The sequence below is a fragment of the Anser anser genome (genome assembly GCF_964211835.1).
Source record: "Anser anser genome assembly, chromosome: 7".
NCBI classification, from domain to species: domain Eukaryota; kingdom Metazoa; phylum Chordata; class Aves; order Anseriformes; family Anatidae; genus Anser; species Anser anser.
This window is the reverse complement of record NC_139727.1, coordinates 21740285-21754885: the sequence shown is the minus strand read 5'-3', so window position 1 is coordinate 21754885 and position 14601 is coordinate 21740285. Positions and strand designations below refer to the sequence as shown.

The window sequence follows — 14601 nt, the reverse complement described above, 5'->3', positions numbered from 1 at the left end:
CACCTACCTAGAAACCACTGGTGCATCAGGATGACCTTCTGCTTCCAAGTGTGCTTGTTGGGGTTGGCCTCCCAACAGTTGCTCCAGCTGGGTAACAGTGAGCATGAATGAATATGCAAGTGAACATGTTGTTAGTAATAGCAGGTAACTCTTCACATAACAGCTTGATTCTATTAATAACAACAGCTAATAAAAGATATTTTAAGAAATAAAAGTTGTGATCTATGTCTTCTGCTAACAAGGAAAAAGGAATTTATAACACTTGTTTGGAAGAAACATATTAAAGACAGCGTGGCACTCAGATATTGGTGCTGGGTCCTGCAGACACCACTAGGACTGATGGTGTTAGCATAGGACAGCTTCTTTGACCAAACAAGCCACTGGCCATGAAATGATCTGTTGAAATCCACACAAAATCCTTGCCACCGCTTGCCAGAGGGAACTGGTGGGTGTGGGGAATATATTCCTCCCCCTGAAACGTGCTGTAAAAAATGCAGTCAAAGCCAGCCCTGCAGAAGGATTTGACAGGAACCACATGCATATTTGTAAGGGCAAAGGGAGAAGGTCCCACGTGAGAGCAAGCCAGCTGCCATCTGCTCCATCACCTACGTGTCTTCTCTGCATGCTTCATTGTGGCAGGGGACCCCAGACTGTCAGACACAACCTCGCCATTAGACTTTCTACAGAAGCAGCCTGTCACTTCAGCCTTCAATTCTTCTACAGAATGTGCTTATTTCAGGTGTCTCCACAGGTGATGTCTCAGGGCTGCCACTGATGTCCAGGGAAACTATGCAGATTCAGCACTTCTAATGCGGAAAAACAACAAGTGTTGCAAGGCACAACAACATTTTACCTTGTAAGCCTCCCCCTGAATCTGCCTCCAGGTAATCTGTGTTCCCATCTCTCCAGGGCTGTCATGTCTGTGCCTCCACTTAAGGAGCAGATTTCTCCAGATTAGACATAAAGAACGTGAGCTTGTTTGAATCATTATTGCAACAAAATGAGCTTGAGTAACACCAAAAGCATCCTCTGACTAACCACAGCCAGCAGCAGATGCTTAGAGGCCTAAGGAAGAACAGTCATATTACATCCAGACCCTTCTTTTTAATAACTACCAGTAGCCTCATCGTCTGTGATGATCACTCCTCCCACTTAAGTTCTGAAAGGCTTGAACTAGGTTACACAGTCTCGCACATAAAAGCGGCTCCAGCCCTACAGAGAGCCTGTAGCCCAAGAGGCAAAACCCCAAATCCCGATGCAGGCACAGAAGTGCCTCGTGTGAGGCAGCCCAAGGCATTCATGGCAAAACTGAGAACCCAACGCGGGTCTTTTGAACCCTGCTCCTGGGTTATAGTCTCAAAACCTTCTGTCCAAACAATGATGGGAATGATTGAACCAAAGAGACAAAGGCTGTGACAGGTGAAATATGCTTCCAGATTTCCTGGTGGTGTTCCAGCCTCGATCACTGAAGTTTCACATGCACACCTGACCCCTGTGAGCACGGTGCTAACACATGCCTAGCTGAAACAGCACTCAAGCAAAACTTTCTGCTTCAGCAAGCGTGCTTCCTGTCATCTCTGATAGCTCCTTCAACCCCACCAAGCTGATATGAGCAACAGCATGATTTATTAAGGCAAGAAGCAGTGTTTTTCTGCTGTTTCCCCACCACCACCGTCATCCCAGGTTAGGTCCTGGCTGTGAGCGCTTTCTCAGTTTGGGCAGCCAGTTCTGGCAGCCCAAGTGAGCTGCAATCAGCAAACATTTGCAATTATCAGCTGGCTTCAGGCAGACCACGAAGCACTTCACTTTTTTTGCCCAGCACCCGATGTGGAGAGCAAAAGAAGATCCCCAGCCTGTGGTACTTCCTGAGCCCACACAATGCCTGCAGCCGTTGAATTCATTTAATGCCCAAGCAAAAGGAATCAAGCCAGGTGTGATCAGAGATAAATGGAAAAGTGAGCTAGCTCAGCTCTGCTTTAAGGGTATTAGTCATGAATTTTTACTCACTTGAAGTTCTCAAATCTCACTTTCCTTTTTTCCTCCTATCTCTTTTGTCTGTGTGAAACAGGTGATGTCAATTGTGCTGAGACAGTCCTGAACATTTTGCTTAGCTTTGACACTTCGACCTCTACCTCAGACTTCACAGAAAGCTTTACGCTTGGTGACATCCCACATGCTAAGGGGACCCCTTTCCAAATGCTCCCTATCAGTGCCAAAATGTTATCAAGTCCCCGTTTCAAACAGAAGCCTTCCTACTTCAGAAGGTAACACCTGTCTCTGCCTCCCCCCGTGCTCTCCCTCTGCCGTGCCTCTAATGCTGCCAAACCGCAGCTGCCAGCAGCTGGGCACCCAAGCAGATGGCACTTTGTCTGGCAGGGAGGCATTGAAAAAGCCCCAAGTATCACGTGGGAGTTCTCCAAGGCTGCACCACCAGAGTTACTAGAGAGAAGCCATCAAGAGCCTCACGATTAAATGCCAGCAGTTTAGGAGCTAAATTAGTTACAGAGCAGATAGAGTGGATGAGGGAACCTGTACCGAACAATACACCCACTCACATTAAACTCCAGGGACATCCACTCCCTCGCCCCAGAGAAGTGTCTCTGGTCTGGCCCTACATGCAACGAGGTGAACATACCAGCTCCTCCACCAGCAGTGCACAAGTTCCCGCTTCCCCCTTGCCTCCTTCATTCTCATGAAGATCAAGGTTTGTTTTTTTGTTTTTTTTTTCTCCCCCCACCCGATGCATGAAACGTGAACTAGTCTAGGGCTCAGGAAGTTCGGATGCTCCTTCGCACTCTGCCAGTGACCTGCAGAGGAACTTTAGCCGTGTCCTCTTACTCCTTCATCACAGGAGGGATTAGTCCCCACCTCACAGAGCCTTGTGCAACACAACCCCGCTGCAGCTTAGGCGATGTTGCTGCACGTGTTAAAGGAATAACTGGAACTGCCCTCCATCACCAGAGGCTTAGGGGGGTCAGTTATTTCGAAGCATCACAAGGCCTATTTGGTTATGCACTTTTGCCTAAGAACATTTTGCCTGTGGAGATGGGAAGTCAACTCAAGATAAAAATACTTTAAAAAAATATAGATAATTAAGCAATACAAAGGTTTGCCATTGCTTTATTTGCTTAGTGATGAAACAGCAAGGAAAATGTAGTTATTGGAAACCTTTCAGCTAGGATATCTACTCTTCAGATATCAAAGGAGACAGTAGCTGTTCAGAGCTAGTAAGATTCCCTATGGACACTGTTTGAAGATCAAACATCTGCAATTTTACCTCAGACAGCCTGTCAACTACCACAGGGACATGGTCACACTAACAAAAGTGCCAGATTTTCTGTTTGCCTGCAAACAGCAGGGCCAGAGAGTTGCTGAATCTTTGGCTGATCACAGAAACCAAAGAACAGTAAACTTCACGGGCGATAAGACTGATACCAGGCAACAAGGAAACCAGCTGATGGATGCACATCACACGCTCTGACACGGGAGGAGCGCAGGGGTTACCTAAGTGAAATGAACTGGCCTGGCACCGCCAGCACACAAACACTCCTAAGTCTGAAATCACCCAACCAAGATAGCAGCTCAGGGACAGATCTCATCACAGGGTGGCCCTAGCCTCCAGCTCCTCAGATGACACTGCCTAAGCTCTGCCCTCCAGCACAGTGCCTGCAAGGTCACCAGCTGAGAAATGTCCTGGCTTGGGCAACAGGACCTTGCAGCTGAGCTGCTCTGGTGTAGGAAGAGCCTACAGATCCACCATTAGAGTGCAGAGACCTAAGAAACAAAGCTCCCCCAGACCCTTGGGAGGGGGGCACAGAAGCACTTCAGACAGAGGCTATGTCCACAGAACCAATTCACAAGCTTCGAGACCCTGATGGTATCCCAGCAATAAGCAGAGACATGACACGTAGGAGATCAGATTACCACATCATCAGGACAGAAGACTTCTGAAGCCCTCATTGCATATATGGCCGTAGAAACCAAGTCGCTCCTTTCCCTGAGGACAGGCTATTCCAGACTTTCAGAAATACTTACAAGCTGTAGACCCTCAGGATTGCTTCTGGTTCCTAATCCCATACCCTAAGACCTTTTCCTCTCTCACCAGAGCATACCTAATCCCAGAAAACAGCTAGAAGCTAGGGAGAATTGCAAAAGTTAATCCCCTCCTCAGCAAAATCATATTTTCTTCCCTGAGAGCAGACCGTGCTTTGTTATGCTCCCCTTCCCCTAGATGGTACCAGTCATAATAGGTAGTTTCCAAATACATCCACTTCCCCTTTTATCTAGCAGCTGTTTTACAAGACTTAAACAGCTGCCTAACCCACAGACACAACTTCTGACATTCAGTCCCTAGTTGTACACTAAGAGTTTTGCTGCAGCCTATCATCCCCCAGCACATCACATCAGCAACAGCCTACACATTCTTATTCTCAATCTTCTTCTTCCAGCCTTTTGAAGGCTCCTGTCCCAGCAGGCTCCTTTTATAGCAGAGCCCCACTGTTCAGCTGCCCTCCATCCTCCAGCACCTCAATCCCCACACCTGGAAGAGGGAAGGAGGCACAGCTGAGGTTCTGCCTGCCTCTCCATTAGGGGTCAGTTCACCTTTCCTCAGCAGAGAAGTTACAAGCTGGTGCTGATTTCAGTATGAGCTATCCAAAGAGCATAGATGAGCCCTAACAATGCTTGAAAAAAACTTATTAATGTATTTGGGTGAACATAAGAGAATGAACCATAATTTTAGCCCTGAATAGAAGACATCCAGCCCTAGTTTTACATACGTTGAAGGTGATTTTAGAAATCCTGCCAAAAATACTGTGAAGGGATCAGTTTTCATAGAGCAGGGACACCATTATTATTATTATTATTATTATTATTATTTTCCTGGAAATCAGGATTAGAGAGTTTTTTTGATTTTTTTCCTTAGGAGTTCTGTTCTTAGAAACTCACTTGTGGTCACTAGTACCTTGGAAATTTTGGCTTTTTTCCACTCAAGATAACCCAGCAGAGGCAAAGGGAGAACAGCTCCAAGCTCCACTTCACTTCAAACAGCTCACTATTTAGCTGTTATTACAAATGGCATGCCTGAGGCCGCCTTCTCCCCATTATTACAGGGCTTATCACATTTTGAATGTGTGCTTTGACTCAGCTCAGATGAAGCCTCAGCAACGTCTGGTGGTGGTCCAGACCAGAAGTAGCACACGGAGGACACACTGGGGCTGATGTCACGAGAGGACATGGCAGTGGGGACAGTTCCTCTTCTGTTGGGACATCGAGGAAGGTCCTTTCTTGTGACATGTAGGGTGCGTACTCCTTCAGTGCATGGGGAAGACAGCGGGCATGGTAGGACCCCTCAGCGCTCTGCCCTTCTATATCATCAATGCAACTGCTCAGGGTCAGTACGGCCAGAAATGATTGCAAACTGCTCTTCTTTGGCCAGACACTTGATAGAGTGCCACAATATATATTTATTAAGGGAGTGGAGAAATCCTAACTGGATAAAAATAGCAAAGCCTGGATTAGAAACTAACTGGCAGATGAGGAACAGAGCTTCACTGTTGCTTCAGGATGCCTGCTGTCGCCAGAGAGATTCCGTGCAGTGTCGATGTGGGTTTGCTAAACTGGGGCAGAGAGACACAGAAGACACAAAAGTGGCCTGAAGAAGCACAGTGAGAAACACCAGGTCTTCTGGATGACTGGCTGATGTCTTCATCAAGAAAAGGAATACACAAATGAAACTGTCTTTCTCTGGTAGAGACTGTACGCTCCAGGCAGCCCAGCAAAGCTGGACAACATCCCATTGGAGTTGAGGTGCACAGTGGGGTTCACTCTTTTGCTGTGCTAGGAGGGAAGTTTGCTCTCTTAATAACAGGGGAAGCAGTATTAGTGCTCCTGTTGTGGTTTAACCCGGCTGGCAGCTAAACACCACACAGCCGTTCGCTCACCCTCCCCCCTCCCTCTCTGGGATGGGGGAGAGAAACGGGAAAGTGAAGCCTGTGAGTTGAGATAAAGACAGTTTATTAAGACAGGAATATAATAATAACAATAATAATAATAATAGTGATAATGATAATAATATTAATAATAATAATGTGTAAAAAACAAGTGATGCACAATGCAATTGCTCACCACCCGCTGACCGATGCCCAGCCCATCCCCGAGCAGCCGGCCCCCCACCCTGGCCAGCCACCCCTATATATTGTTTAGCATGACGTCAGATGGTATGGAATACCCCTTTGGCCAGTTTGGGTCAGCTGTCCTGGGTCTGTCCCCTCCCAGCTCCTGCTGCACCCCCAGCCTGCTCGCTGGCAGGACAGAGCGAGAAGCCGAAAAGTCCTTGGCCTGGTGTAAACACTGCTCTGCAACAATTAAAACATCAGCATGTTATCAGCGCTCTTCTCATCCTAATCCAAAACATAGCACCCTACCAGCTACTAGGAGGAAAAATTAACTCTGTCCTAACTGGAACCAGGACAGCTCCTCACATTACTCATGGAAAAATGACAAACGTCCCTGTTTAAAAAGTCCTTTGCCAGGATTCTTTTAGTCAAAAGGGAGTTTCTCTTATGAACTGACACCTCCTACTTCCAGTGATGTTTCTAATGAACAATGAAAAACAGGGAAGGGACTGGAGTTCCCTATCTGCACAATTTTTTTTTTTTTTTTTTTATCAGATGGATCAACCAGTATCCCTTGTAGCCACGTGTAATGGAGGTACTGGTCACCCTCCAGTGCCGGTGTGTCCCCCTCTCTAAGGAGGTGCTCTCTGCAGAGAACCACCACAACTGCTACAAAATCATCCTTTGGGTTCCAAGCCCGGGAGCTGACTCCTTCTTCCCACACGGAAGAAACCTTGTGGCAGGCAGCGGAGATGGCACACACATCACGCCTGAGGTGCGGTGCTGCCACTTGGAGGGCAGTCACCTCTGCCTACAGCCCAAGTGTCACACCTCCAGTCACTCCAAACTCAGAAAGGGGTTTTACACACACAGACATGCACACGTGCACACACGCACAGTTTCCTCCATCATTTCTTATCACACATGATCTAGAGGCAATAATGCCAAGGGAGTGTTCAGGTAAATTAATTTATATGATGACTTTGATGCTTATTATTAAAATAATGAGTGAAAGCTGCAATCAAGATCAAGGTCCCTATTTTGCCAGGTGCTCTACAAACCCAAACTGGAAGATACTCACTGTCTCCAAATGCTTACAGTTTAAGTAGACACTTAGGCTGTGGAGGAAGACTGGGGCATGTGAAAGGGGAATAATTTATCCATGCTCAAAGTCTGAGCTGGAATTAGAAGACCCTGTTTCCTGAGCAGGATGTGCTCTCTCCCGTGAGCATCACCACCTAACAATCACTGATACAGTCTGTAAATAGGCATAAAAAAAAGCCTCCCAGAAACCAGCCACACTTAATTCCTGAAGACATTTTGTTCTTTCTCTTCTTACAGAACCCAGGCGGGTAGGGCTGTTCCGGCAGCTGCATGCAAGGCTTCGGACGTAGCAAGAGCAGACAGACTCTAGCTGTAAGAATGACTCCTGTCATGTGCAATCATCTATCAGCACGCCCTGTGGTGCTAAAAAAAGAGCCCTTCACAGAGCGCACAGTGTGCATTGTCGGCGGAAAGAAGAGCTGAGACAGCATCGCCATCCCCGTGTAGGAGAGGGAACTGCAGGGACCGCACGCCCCAAGTTCGTGCCTTCACTGCCACCAAGGGTTATGTATTTATTACTCTTCACTCACCCTGGTGACGTGAGGTCTGAATCATTTTGCCGTATTTCTGAAAGCTGAGCAGAGGAAGGGTGGGATTCTTCTTCCGAACGTGTACTGCTATGAAGGCTGGCAGCAGAAACTCTGGGAGTTAGCATGACTTTTGTGGTGGTAACAGGTAACAACAAAGTTACCTGAAGTACCTAACTCCAGAAAATTTCACCTGGTGATGGATTAATATCAACATTAGTCTTCTTATGTGGTAGCAGTTGCTTTTTTTTTTTTTTGGCCTGCTCTCTATTGGTGTGACATGGATGGTGTAATGAATGCTCTGTGTCCTCTAAACACAGGGCTCATTCCTACTTTGCATGTATTACTGTAAAACTGGTGCAACATCACTGTTGATATGCACTCTGAGACCAGAAGCAGGTCACCAAATAAACTCTGGTGCTTGGGAAGAGCTCACTTCATACAGGATCCTCTTTTGCACCTGGTAGGGTGCCATCTCAGTTCACTGAGCTCCCAGCCCCAAGCAGCCCCTGGCCAGAAGTCTCCCATTTCACAGGATGACCTTGCACCCACCTCAGTAGGGTACCCCCTGTCTCAGCATTGACATGCTGTAGGGAGCAACCTCCCTCCCCTTCCTCTCCCAGGTAGCAGGCTCCGCTCTGCTCTGTTTTCAGCTCAGATGTATCATACGATACATCACCTCATTGCCCGACTCTGGGCAAGTCGTTACCTGTGCCATGCTGCACTTGCCAGCCTCTACTCAACAGCTGATGTTTCATAAGTGTACTGGGAGGCTGCAGTGGACCATGTCTTTGGATGCTGCCATGATGGAGGTCAGACACGAATGACTGTAAAACAGTGGTACAAGCAAGCTTGAGTGCTATCAGTTGTGACAAATGAACGTAGCATGGCCAGAACAGTTTGCTGTCATGTACTGACACCCCTCAGCAGCACCTGACCAGAGTGAACCCCTCTTTCCTAAGTGGGCTTCAACATTCACACTCAGCAAAGGGTTATTGTTTCTTGCCACATTTCTCTTTCCTTCAGTCTCTGGATGTCTACTTTTTAGGGCTTCAAGGAAAATCTGTTCAGCTTCAAAAGGCCTTAGCCCATGCTCTTAGCCTCATTCCTTTAGACAGGAGAAGCAATACCTCCTTCAGAAAGCATTATGCTTCAACAACACTCCTCTTTCTGGCAGCCCTCATCAGTGGGGAAAACAGGTTGACAGTATGAAAGCCAAGGGTCTTATTCCCAACGGGCAAAAAAAAGTGCTACTTTGCTACTTATGTAGCAGCCTTTTTCTTGGGACATTTAGAACAGAGGTCAAGGTTGTCCAACAACAGTGTCCACAACATTTTTCTAACAGCCATCAAAAAGAAAAAAGTGCCTCATACTTAAGATTTTGACAGGATCTGGATTCTGTCTTCGTCAGCAATGGTATTTGCAAAAGATTTGTAATACATGGTGCCAGTTTACCCTGAATGTCTTGAAGCTGTTTCTTCATCCCAGCTGTCTGATTCAACCTCCAAACTCCTGATCATCACCTTTTATTGGGGCTGACTGACTATTTTGGCAGAAGAGATGATCCTGGTCAGTACAAATGGACACTGACGCTAGAGCCAGAACCTGAGCCCTGCGTTTTATGAGGAAAGGATTCAGCTTTCCTTACAGCTCACTGAGAGCCACAGCACCCCATAGGCTGGTCTGATGCTCATTGCTGCAGTGCAGCCACTCCCAAGGTGGAAATGAGCAACACAATGAAAGCCAAGGGAAGATTTTGGCCAAGGACAGAGCAAGAAAGATCCAGTATTTTAATGCATGAACACTGATTGCATGAGATCTCTCATGCAAACAGCCAGGACCCCTACTCAGCAAGTTTGGGGCAACTCAGAGAGGCCTGTATGCCTTCTCAGCCTTCCTGCCTCATATAATCTATCGCGAGCTTTTTGACATTTGATGCTCATCAGAAAGCCTCATCGCCTGCAGCTCGGGACTCTCAGCTTGCCTTTCATTTGCAAGAACAGCATGTTCCCAGCCCTGCCAATTCCAGAGGAAACAAGCCCCAAGAGTACCTTAAAGGCTTGGACACAAATAGCTCTCACTGTGTATTATTCTCAAGCCAGTCTCATGATTTTGCAGGCCTGACTCATCGCGGGTAAATGCCGAGGGTTAGTCATGTTAGTCATCCGTAGGCAAAGAGAAAAGGACCTCGCTGGGCTTGTGCCAGCACAGTATTTACTACTGTTTTAGGGCAAACAGCTGAGCCAGGACTGCGGGCCCCTGACCTAGGGGGTCGTCCTAGGATCTATCAGGAGGCACGAGTGTGACAATGTGGTTCAAGATCTCCTTTGCAGAGCATCCATCTCCCTCTCGAGGGTCAGTGAGCACCTGGCCTTTCCCAAAGTGTCAGTAGAGGACTCAGCAGCAGCCACCGCGCTGCCCAGGGATGAGTGTGCCACGAGACACGTGTGGTGGCCGCAGAGAGCACGTGTCAGGCCGCTGCCAGCCCTCCGCACGTGTCTCTGCTCCTCTGCTGTGACGTCTCTCAGCTTTTCATGGGTTTTACCCGTGCTGGGGACTCCGGGTGCTTTGGCCTGGAGGAGAGGTGAGGTTTTTTATGCCAGGATCCCCTGCAAAGCCTGGACACGGCGCGGAGCGGTGAGGTGGGAGCACCATCTGCCGGCTGCCGAGCGGAGGCCTGCAGCCATCCCGGGCGACGCATGCCTCTGCACACTCATTAGGCCGTATGGCAAATTAGCGAAGGAAAAGATCACAGGATCATGTAAAACCCGCAGATAAAGCTCCTCCTGCCCGTGTTACAAAAGGGACTCCAAGCCAATCAGTCTCGGCACCAGAGACAAGCAAAATTGCTTCAGTGCAGGCTGGCCAGCTGTAAACCAGCCGGGGCTATTTGCAGCTCCTGCCGAGCTTGCTGATGGGTTCAGCTAAAAAAGATCAAAGCATGCCACTGGGCAGATTTCTTAATGAAAGGGCTTGATTTTGCTCAGTTTGAAATGGGGTTTTGTTTCCAAATATTCCTGATAGTAATAATATTGAGGGGAGCACAGGGAGCCTGAAGAGGAAACAAAATGCATGCCTGTGGTGCAACAGGAACCTATTTCAGCAGCTCCCATGTAGAGTTTTCTCGGATTCCTCAGGCCTGCCAAAGACACCCATGAGCCATCATTTACACTGCTCTGCTGGGCCGCCTTCCTGTTTTTCCTGCCTCTTGTCCACTGAGCTCCAGACCTCTCGAATCCAAAGACCTTTCCCCTCCAGCTACTAGCCCTAAGGCCACTACAGCAGGGTATCTTTGACTCCCTGTGACTCAGTCTGTGGTGGCCCACACAAGCCTCTCTGAAGGACAGTGGCTGTGTCCAGGCCAAGCAGCAGCACATGGCCTGGGCTCCTGGTCCCCAGGGGAAAGCATGGGAGCCCAAATTTCCTTCGAGGTGCATGGGGACAGGAGCGAGGTGCGGCTGGCAGGCAGATGGGGCATGGTGCTCGTGCTGGGAGCTGGCATGGTCCCTCTCACGTACAGGGTGATCTTGTCTCCTGCCAGCTGGTGAGGAATGTGCTTTGACTTGCTCAGTCCTGCTCTTCCTTGTTACACCTTCCTGGAGTGCTGCACATAATTCCCCTCCCACCCTGACTGTTCTGCTTCTCCAAGCTCATCCTGCTGGTCCTTCGATGGCACAGCATCCTCTCTTCCCCCCTCAAACACACACACACTTTCCTGTGATTCTCAAGAGGTGGGTCATCCACAGGTACCCACCCCTCAGCACTTCCATCCCTTTTGGTGCCCTGTCAGAGCGTGCTGGCAACAACTGCTCTGCACCTGCACTCACTTTCTGGACTCTCAAAAGAGTTCGGTAACAGCGTGAGCCTGTGCAAGTTACTGCCACAGTGAGTCAAGACCATTCAGAGGAAATATCCTCTACTATTATAATATGGGATAATGGAATCATGGTAGCACAGGCTGAGGATGAACCGGAGCTTTTGAAGGCCTCTAAGCTCCCTTGCTCCTAGGCATACCACCTTCTAAGTGTGATGGCTAAGGAGGACTTCTCCCTAGAAACCTTTGCAGTTCCCCTGAGCCAGGCTGACTTGAGAACCAGACCAGGTAGATGGAGACTGGGGCCAGCCTGGGGCCCAGGAGACTAGATCTGTTCCCAAAGTGCTTCCTGGCCACAGCATCAGCTTTGCATTCTGCACAAAGGCAAAAGCATGCTAGTTGTCTTGCTGAGGCTCTTTGAGAGCTGCAGATGGAAAATGCTTTGTGATGCCAGAAGGAAAAGGTTTTTCTGAAACAAAAATGAGGGGGGAAAAGCTGTTAGCCTAGAAATTGCCCCTTTTCTCTGGGACACTGCTGAGTCTTACGGAAGGCTTCAGATGTGGCTTTGGGTCTCACCTGTGCTATCCTCCCAGTCCCCAGCCTTGTCACTGCAGTAGTGTCCCTTGAACTGTCCCTGCATGAACCGAAGGGAGAATCTGCAAATATGAGGCCAGATTTAATATTGGTAAAGCACAAGCAGACCTCATGGGAGCCTCCACAGTGTGCGTCAGCCATGCAGCAATAGAGAGCATGAAGTTTACAAAGTCAAGCTTACAGTGAAGAGGTCATGCAGCCATTTGCGTGTTCAGGTGTGTCAATACCATCAATAGTGGCACAATCTTAGGTTGATATGGCAAAAAAAATAAATAAAAACAACAGGCTTCTGGGCACACCAGCAACTTTTCTGCCTTTCAAAGCCAAAATGGTAAAACAAAAATAAAAACAAACAAACAAACAAAACCCCACATGTATTAGCTTCTTGCATTGTGTATCCAACCCTTCTAATAAAAGGTATTAAATTTCCCCAGCTTTGTTTCTGGAGTCACTTGACCACAGTAGCAGAATAACACAGGACAAGTTCAGCAGTGGATTGCAAGTAATATGTACACTTTTGGGGGCCCTTTGGGGATGCTTTGACAAGCACCAGATACTGTTGAAGCCAGATTTTAGCTGGTGCAAAAGGCAAAGTTGCAGTCAGGTCAGTCGAAGTCTGCTTACTGCTCTGGGAAAGCAGACCTTCCTGAGACTTCTTGCTTTTTCAGGAGTGAATTCTCTTCACTCCCTAGGCATGATCAATTTATTTATTTTCATCTCATATATTTGATGTATTTTTTAAAATAGTTATTTTTTTTTATTCCTGACCTTTTAAATTTTTTGTTTGTTTTAAATCTGTCCTTCAGGAACTTTGTATTGATGCCAATAAAATTTTGAGATATCTGTGGGCCAGACTTGGAATTTTTATCCCCACTTCTTAACCTCATTTTCAGTTCCATCAGTTGCATTGTTATAAGGGTGAAAGGCAGTAAGAGTGTTAGAGACTGTATTTTTTAATCTTTCTGTGATTACTTTTACAAGCTCTTTAAAGACAGTTAAGATTTCCTCTGTACTCTGGAAATTAAACATCTTATTTTTGTGTTTTGTATTATATATATATTTTTTTTGTTTTTAAACAAAACTGTAAGCAAACCACAGGTGGTAGTAGCTCCTCTATCTCCTGTTGTCCTCAAGCCCTGACTGCCTTTCTGAAAGATGAGCAAATAGTCAAACACACATTACAGAACTCCATGCAAAGGTCAGATGGGATTTGAATTAGACAATGGGTCAGATGGGATGATATACCAGTCTCTCTGGCTATAAAACGTATCTTAATGCTTTGTGGACCCATTTTAGAAAATTTACAGAGCTTTGGTTAGTAACAATAACAAAATTTGGTGAACATTATAAAACAATTTTGCATCCCATTTCTTTAGAGACTACCTCAAAGATTCTATTATACAGCCTTTGAGAACTGTAATTAAGTGCTTAAAAAAATGTTTGGGACTGTTTGTTTTTTTTTCTCAGGCATTGCCTCCAGCCTCTTTGGCTTGAAGAACATGCTTGTTTACGGGAAAGTTACTATTGCATTTGATGGAAAATAGAAATTGACTGGGAAGGCTGCTGGCTCCGAAGCACCCTGGTGCTCTCAGTGTTTGTGTGAGCTTGGGGGAAAGCCTGCCTGCCTCTTGTGAAATCCAGATATTAAAAACATAAATTCCCCATTTTTATTTTGTATCTGCCTACAATTATTTTTTCCTCCTTTCTGCAATCCCCTTACTTAATTTGTCATGGAGTAAATAAAAATAGCTCACCCCAGCAGAGCTGGTGTACGTCCTTCCTTTCCAGTTGGTCAAGATGTGTCTGAAGTTTTGCCCAGTTTCAAAATGCTGTTGCTGCTGGACCCATGGAATGAGAAAACCCTGGTTCAAGTGTACAGAAATGAGCCTTTGGACACTTGCAAGAAGCAGCTGAAAATTCTTCTTCCTGCTATTGCAAACACTTGTCAAACACGGAGCACATTTTGAAAGCTCCTGGTGACTGTGGTATTTCCTTCTCCTCTGGCTTGCCCTGAAGGAGCAGACCCATTCAGGGTCATGATTTAGGTCACCAAAACCATTAAATTGTGCTCAACATGGAAAAAATAATTGGGCTTATTCCCCTTACCTTTCAGTTTCTGGAGCTTTAGCCTCCACCATGTGCATTTTCAAGCTCTTAGCATACATAACATCTTATTTTTTAAAATATTTGTGGCTCCAGGACTTGGGCTTTAATTTTTGAAAATACCACCAGGCTGGCTGTACTAGGATGCACCTGGGAGGCACAGCTGGCCCTGGGATAAGCTGAGGGTGGCTGCATTTTCATTTCACCTGGGTGCTTGCAAACAGCCAGCCCCCTCCACAAGAGCACTGAGGGCAAAGGTAGTGTTTTGCCTGCGCATGGTGCCCTGTGCCCAGCTGGAGTTGCCAGAGGCCATCTGAGAGCAAGTCTCTGCTGGCTGCGTGGA

The 14601-nt window shown here is 47.1% G+C and overlaps 1 long non-coding RNA gene across 26 annotated transcripts in view; it reads right to left on the bottom strand.

Annotated features, from left to right (window-relative positions):
* Positions 1-14597, bottom strand: part of LOC310902736 — a 25385-nt gene extending 10788 nt beyond the window's left edge. For 2 of the 26 annotated variants that reach the window (XR_014586937.1, XR_014586938.1), the window contains exons 1-5: positions 14262-14595; positions 13910-14165; positions 12138-12217; positions 670-12030; positions 8-87 (exon numbers count right to left, since the gene is read on the bottom strand). This is a non-coding gene — a long non-coding RNA (uncharacterized lncRNA). Of the gene's footprint in view, positions 1-7; positions 12031-12137; positions 12218-13909; positions 14166-14261 lie in introns of all 26 variants that reach the window. The other 24 variants (XR_014586940.1, XR_014586941.1, XR_014586949.1 and 21 more) reach the window with 21 other exon arrangements.
* Between the last annotated feature and the right edge of the window lie 4 nt (positions 14598-14601).